The following is an 8,034-nucleotide window of genomic DNA, read 5'->3' as shown; positions in this document are numbered from 1 at the left end:
GGATAATTTCTAATGTCTAATATTTAAAGCACCTGTAATCTTGGCATGAACTCAATAAAATATACATGAGTAAAAGCTTAACATTTGCCCTTACCGCTAGGTTTTTTACATCCCTAAGCAAAGCTAGAATATGCAGTTTTATGTGCAAAAATCTAGCTAAATCTGTAATGGTTCTCAGGTAAATTTCAACATTATGTGTAGTAAACCAAGTGAAAATACATTCATTGGTTACAATCAAAAAGGGAAGAAGCTTAATCATATGGCCCCCAACCCTTGCCAACTAATAATCACCAAAGAAGCAAAGGAATCATGGTTTTATATGTAATATAGCTTTTGACATCCACCTTACACCAAAGAGAGAGTACTGAAAAAGGCATATAAATTACTTTTAAAACCCAGAATATTCCTCTAATTGTTTTCAATTCTGAGATAAGCTGACCTAGGCCGTAAGGGAAATCACATAGGAAAAGCTGCTGAGAGTAGAAAACCACCAGAAGCAGAAGTTCTCAAGGTTCACATTGAAACTTCAGTTTAGTTAGACAGATCACACACAGTTCTTCAACGCTCATGGCACTCGGCTGAGTGGAGGATGAAACTTTGCTGCCATAAGAACAGAAGATGTTCCAAACTGAGATGTGGGGTTGTCAGAAAAGTCATGGCATGTGTTTTTCTATGAAAAATGCATCTTGATGTTTTTAAAAACCCAGTAGTTCAAATTGGTAATATTTAGGGATGAAACGTATTTTGATTTCCATACTTATTTTCAGTATTTATATTTTTGAATAATCAACATGTATCATTTTTATTACAAACATACTTCTCAAAGTTTCTTTATTTGATGAGAAAAATAGAAAGAGATAGAAAAACAGCACCCCCAACAGGGTCCCAACTCCACAATTCACCTCCAGCTTGGGTCAACCTGGATCGTGAGCACACACAGGCCCGATATACTCAAAGAGGTCTCTAGAGGGCAACTGGTAACCTTCTCATGTGAGTTTGCCTTGTAGAGTGTCATGACTTACCATTGCACCATTATCCAGTTCAACTAGTAGTTATTTGAAAAAAAAAGAAAACTAAAACATAAAAAGGTATGATGGAATAATCAAAGATAGTTTCAAAATATACGGACAAGATTTATCATGATTCTAAGCCTTATTGACTTGTCTGGGCATTAACATTCTGACACCCTCTTACAGGCAGTCAACCCCATAGAAGAGCTCATCTCTCTAATGTTTACCCTTGTTTCATTATTAAATGAATCCTTTAAAAGTGCTTCATTGACATTCTCTCAAAATGACCCCTTTATTCTCAAAGGTCCTATTTGGACAAATTTTTATCCATGAAGCACTTCTTAGTTAATTGAAAAGGTAATTGGAAGCAAAAACCAACTTTAATGCCTACTTGTGAGGATATTTCATAATTAAAACATTAATTGAGGTGATTAAATCAACACCATTTTGAAAACGGCCTTCACAAAGACAGTTTCCATGTTCACAGTTTCTCAGGGAAAAAAAGAGGCATTTCTTTAAAAATAAAAATACAAGAAATTTCTAAAAACATGAAAAAAGATTTTAAACGTGAAGGTGATGCTCTTAGATAGTTTAAATCATATTTTTAAAAAGAGAAACAGGTATATTTCCTCTTAAATTGAAAGCAAATTATTTTATGACATGAATAAAATGTGAGTAATATTTGAAGTAAATATTAAAGCATGTGAAATATAAAGATATTACCAATTCTAAAGAGAAATCAAGCATAAGCATCAGAAGATGTTTTACATAAATACTACCCATGTCAGGAAACACTGTATAAATAATTTCCAGTGTCTAATGTTATCATTGAACTTGAGTCATTAGAATTTAATTGTTTACTTGTGGCTCAATGGGGGAATAAAGCTAAACTTTGGGGACCTAAGCAATGAATCTTTTGATTTTTCTTTTTATTTCCTGTCACATCTTTTCACACATAACATTTCAGAAGATGAGTATAAACATGGGAAAAATACAGAATTAGATAGGTTGTTAAGAACTCTGTAGACTCCACCATCAACAAAATGGTAAACTAGGTAGCTCCAAACTCTTCTTCCTCCAGAGAAACATTGAAAAAACAACCAGAAGTCTTTTTTTTAACCTTTATTTATTATTATCATAATCTCATTTATATTACATTGAATCACATATATCTTTACAGTGTATTCCATTTCTTATTCCAGCAGGAATACCATGCATATCACTCAAGACAAAGACATTACAACCATTTGTAGGATCTCTGAAAATAAAGGTTTGCAGTAACCAAGTTAACACCCAATCAAGAAGAAAACATCAGGGACTAAATGGTGGTACAGTGTTAAAACATGTTCTGTGAGGCTACCTCATATGCATCCAGAAACCACCTTGAATATGTTCAGCACATGCTTGCGCATACTCTGGGGCTGGTTAATGCTTAGAGTGTATCGCAGAATCAAGATACCGTTTTTCTTTCTTTCCCTTTCTTTGCCTCTCTCATTCATGGCAGAAAGAAAGAAAATTTTAAAAGAAGAAAAACTTCTCCAAAAGGGTAGAAAAGTTTTGTGGTGTTTTTGCTTGCCCCATCTGCTCATGGGCCCAAAGGCAATCTTGAGTATCAACAGTCTAGTTCCGGGTCCTTTCATCCTCCAACCACAGAGAGCAGGACATCCTTTACTTACAAATTACTGTGTAAGTCTGTTCTAACCAAGCTGGAGAATATTTGAAAGATTCATTTGCTAATCCATTTCAAATAACTCAGAGGTAGGGAATTTTTGAAGAGACTACAAACTCACAGATAGCTGGGGTAAGAGATTACAAATGGAAACATACAATAGACAAACTGAGACCCAGAGGAGAAGCTGGGGCGATACTCTGGAATATGCAAACATTCCAAAGCAGTTGCTTACATATATGCATAGGAGATTTTAGAAACTCACAATTTTATCTCCAGACAAGACGTGTGTTCAGAAATGTCCTGAAAAGACTTTAAACTTTCACCTTTGGCTGATCCTTGGGTTCAGAGAAAGCATAGCTAATCCATGACAGACTATCCCAACATAAAGCCAGTCTGTGTACACTGGGCGAAGTAGTTATCCTTTCTTTCCTGTTTGTTTGTTTGTTTGTTTGTTTGTTTGTTTGTTTTCCATCTGTTTAGTTTTGCTTCATGTCCTGACAGTCAAAGAAATCTTAGTGTATTTGCTGAACACTGGCTAACAGAGACTGCTGAACAGAGACTTCAATGAGAACACATAATAAAAATAATGGTTGAATTGTTTTTGGGGAAAAAAAGCCCTCAAAATAGGGGGCAATAGATAGTAGAGTGGTTACATTGCTGGACTCCCACATGGTCAACCATGGCTCCCGTCCCAGACCTGGTGGCTTGAAAACCATGCTGGGCACGTGTTTATGCGTGCTCAAGATCCTGGGAGGAGAATGGAGGAGACGGGATTGTGGCATGGCCATCCCTCCTAGAGGGTGATTTCTCACTTTCTCTCTCACTATCTCTGTCTCTGGCATGTATACATGCCCTAAGGGAAAAATAAAAAAAAAAGAACTCTTTAAAAAAAAGAAAAAAACCTCAAAATAGATGAATTACTATAGCTTTTTATAATGAAAAAAGTATAGAAAATCCTGGAGAAGGAGGGAAACCTAATTTCAGAGTTCTCCCATTATAATAATCAAATGCCCAATTTTCAACAACAAAATTACAAGTATAGAAAGAATAGAAGTCAAAAGAACAAAATAAGTTGACATAATCTGTCCCTGAGGAAGCCAGATATCAGATTTATCAGACAAAGACTTTAAAACAACATTCTTAAATATGCTCAAAAAGCTCAGGGAAAACATGGATGAAAAACAAGTTATATGCAGTGAAAGGAATGCTGGGAAAATTAATTTTGTATGCTGTAAAGATGTAAAGTGATTAAGTGTTAAAAGAAAGAAAAAGAAAACCTAAAGTAAATCAGGAAAATTATTTATGAACAAAATGGGACTATCGATAATGAAAGAAACTTTAAAAGGAAGCAAACAGAAATTTTGGAGTTTAAAAGCACAAAAACTGAAATGAAAATTCACTAGAATGGTTCAAGAGCAGATCTGAGCAGAGGGAAGAATCATTGAACCTAAAAAAGGACAACTGGAACTGTTGAACGTAAAGATCATATTTTCTTCTTATTTAGTCTATCAGTTTCATTGTTAATGACTTCCTTAAGAGGCACCATTCTTTAATTCCATGTATAGACCCTTTTATAGATTGCACTGTGTTCTTTCACATGCATTTTATATCATTGTGAATAAATGCATGTGTGGTGAAAACACAAATATTGTTTCCCTAAGTAAAAAAAGGTAAACAAATATGAGGAGTCAAACAACAAATCAGTATATAAGAGATATATTAATATAATCCACAATATAAAAATTATGAATCTGCTTAAAAATTGGAAGTGAAAGAGAAAAGAAGGAAGATAAAATATATGTACTGATTACCTTATTTATATTGAGTAAGATGCAAATTAAGTAATTTAGAGAGAACAATTCATGCAGTAGAAGTTACAACATATTCAAAAGTAGAAATGCAGGGGCCTGCAGGTAGAGTGGTAAGGGCCCACAGGTGGAGTGGTAGTTGAGGGTACTGGACTCCCACATGGCTGACCGCAGTTCAAGTCCTGGACCTGGCAGCTTGCTTTCTCATTTTCTCTCTCTCTCTCTCTCTCTCTCTCTCTCTCTCTCTTTCCTCCTCTGGTCAAATTAAAACAAAGAAATAAGTGAAGTTGAGTAAAAATAATTACTTTAAAAAGGTAGAAAGGCAAACACTATAAAAGATAATATCACTGAGTAAAATTGTGTGGTATGAGGTAGAGGAGCTATAGGGAAGAGGGAAGAAGTAAAAGTCTAATTTTACGACTACTAACCATTCCTTTAGTACCCATAAATGAAAAAGAGTTCATCATTATTTTCCTGCCTTCCCTCCTGAAATTTATATGAGAACAATTAAAAAAAAAAAGACTCAAAGCAATGTAAAATAAACCTAAAACCTTGAAGCTTCATTTTCATTGAAACCAGAAGACAGACTGTAATGACGGATCCTCAAGTGACCCCCAGTGATTTCCCACCTGTTGCTATCATGTCATCCTTTCTTCCTCAATGAGATCTGAGCCTGTGAGTTACTTTTTTTTTTCCCCCAAGGTTTTTGCCATAGGATGTGTGTGCTCACCAGAGAGAAATAGAGACAGTGAGAGGGAAAGTGAAAATGTATCTCCAGGGGGATCGTTACATTGTAATCCCTTTTCCTCCATTCTCTTCCTGGGATTTTGACACCCAGCAAGATGTTTAAGCTTCAGGGTTCTAGACTCCAACTATAGTCAGCCATGTGGGAGTCCAGCATCATAACCACTATGCCACCTGTTGGACCCAGAAGGATCTGTAGAACCTGTGATTTATTTCTATCCCATGAAAGATGGCAGAGACAATGTGATGCTACTCCTTGATTGGGTTACATTATGTAAGACTCCATTTAACAGAGTACAGGGAAAGATAAATAAGCAGCCGGGTTGAAGAAGTCCATGTGGTGAGGAAATGGGATGGGCTCTGGGAAGCCCTGGCTGTACAGGCCGCCTATAAGATCTAAGGCACCCTGTAGAAATGACAGCTGTCTTCAGCAGACAAAAATGGAAAATTATCTGTGGATGATAATATGTTTGAAAATATCTTTAACTGAATTAATATACAGTGTATTCATGCTAGGTAAATTTATTTTGAAAATTGTAATGATATACAGAGATTGAATGTATAATAATAATAATAATAAAGCTTAGTTCTTAGTTCTATAACCCAAGGAAATAAATTCAGTCAAAACTTAAATGAGCTTGGAAGTGATTCTTTCCCATAAAGCTTACAGAGGAGAACAAAGCCCAGTTAGTTAACACCCTGACTGTAGTCTTAGGAAACCTTGAGTAGAGGACTCAGCTAAGCAGTACTTACATTTCTTTCTTTTCAGTTTACTCATTCACTTCTTCTATTAGCAAGAGAGAGGGAGTGAGAGACAGTACCCCCTACAAGGTCTTCACACCATTATCCTCCCCCAGCTTCACTAGTCCCAGTTCATGGGCATGCATGTGCCCACCATATTTAGGGAGGTCTCTGGATGTGAACCTGCAACCCTCTTATGTGGGCCAGTCTTGTAGAGTGTTGCCCTACCTCTGTGCTACCATACAGCTCCCAGGTCCACATTTATGATTCATGAGGTGGAGATAAATGTGTGCTACTTTAACCCCCTATCTTTGTGGTTATTTGTTGTGCACCAATAGAAAAGAAATACATAAGGGACCAGCAGTTGACGTAATGGCTATGTCACTAGACTCCCACGTAGTCAACCGCGGTTTACGTCCTGGACCCGGTGGCTTAAAACTCACGCCGGGTGCATGTGCGTGCGTGTCCAAGATCCCCAGAGGAGAATGGAGGAGAAGGGATTGTGGCGTGGCCACCCCTCCTGGGGGGGGGTGATTTCTCACTTTCTATCTCTCTGTCTCTGTCTGTCTGGCAAGCGCACGTGCCCTATAGCAAAAAAAAACTCTCAAAACAAAAAAAGACAAGAAATACATAGATTTAATCCCTAGACAACATAATATATGTGAGCTTACAAAAACAAACAAACAAAGCTGAAATCAAGCAGAAATCTTCTGAGGAAGAAAGAAGCAGTAAGTTGAAAGGGATAGTTGGGGGGGGATCAGAAAGTGTCAATTAAAATAAATTCCTTTAAACTGCAAGCTCATCCTAAATACAAAAGCTTTAGAACTTGTCTTGACAAAGTGTATGGAATCTGGAGTAAGCATACATCATTATGGACCCGGGTGAGTTCATGGATGTCAAGTGTACAGGATTACTGAAAGAATAGGAAACTCGAGAAAAGGAGTGGGTCTTCAACTTGGGAGGTAACTGGAACCTTCTAGACCAGGTGGCTCCAGAAATTCCACTCATTCAGTGCCAATAGGATTTACTCTTTTCAGAGAAGAACGATCATCTGGACTTGCATGAAAAGAGTCAGGCTGTTTTGGTCTGTAGGAAATTAAGGCTCACTGTAGGCTGTAAAGCACCATGTAGAAAATCACATCATTACTTCAAACAGTATCTTACCCCCTATGCCATTCCACTCAACGGATTCATTTTCAAATAGATTTCTTTGTTTGTTTAGGTTCTTAAACTACTGGAGATCAGATGCCAATCAAAAAGGTTGATGCTTGAAGTGTAACCTGTCTGTTTACAAGCCCTCAATGCGTTTTCACAAGATCCAGATACTCATACCACCCAGCTCACTGTGACAGCTGCTACCTTGTCTTTGGAGGAGGGAACCTAGTAAGTGAAGAAACTGGGAACTCAGACCCTGTTCTGACTCTAGGTCTGTAATATTAAATAACCAAATGAACGCTGACATTTACTGAGCACTCATTCCAGGCTGGGTAATGTCTAAGTATTTTGCATAAACAGGTCCCAATCATTTTCAGATCAAATTAGTGAGTTAGGTACTATGACTGTAATTGATATCTCTCCTCTCATGAAAAGCCACCGAAAGGTGACTTTATTCAGATGAAATCTCTGAATAAGTTACAAGAGTTGTGTGTCATTTAGCAAACAAACAAAACTGCAAAATTCCTCTGAGAAATTTCGAAGTCCAGAAATTATGCCAATTTCTGGTTCAATGACACTACTAAAGAACAGAAAGGCACCTGTCAGTTAAAACAGTTAAAACTGTCTCAATACAAGTAAGACATTTGGCACAATTAATAATTGCCCAGGGACCAGCAGTCAATGTAATGGCTATGTCGCTGAACTCCCATGTAGCCGACCGCGGTTCGAGTCCCAGACCTGGTGGCTTAAAACTCACGCCAGGCGTGTGTGTGTGCGTGCCCAAGATCCCAAGAGGAGAATGGAGGAGAAGGGATTGCGGCATGTCCATCCCTCCAGGGGGTGATTTCTCGCTTTCTATCTCTCTGTCTCTCTGTCTGCCAAACGCACGTGCCCCGTAGCAAAA

The sequence above is a fragment of the Tupaia chinensis genome, unplaced genomic scaffold (assembly GCF_000334495.1).
Source record: "Tupaia chinensis unplaced genomic scaffold, TupChi_1.0 Scaffold000290_1, whole genome shotgun sequence".
In the NCBI taxonomy this organism is placed as follows: Eukaryota; Metazoa; Chordata; class Mammalia; order Scandentia; family Tupaiidae; genus Tupaia; species Tupaia belangeri.
This window is presented reverse-complemented; position numbering follows the sequence as displayed.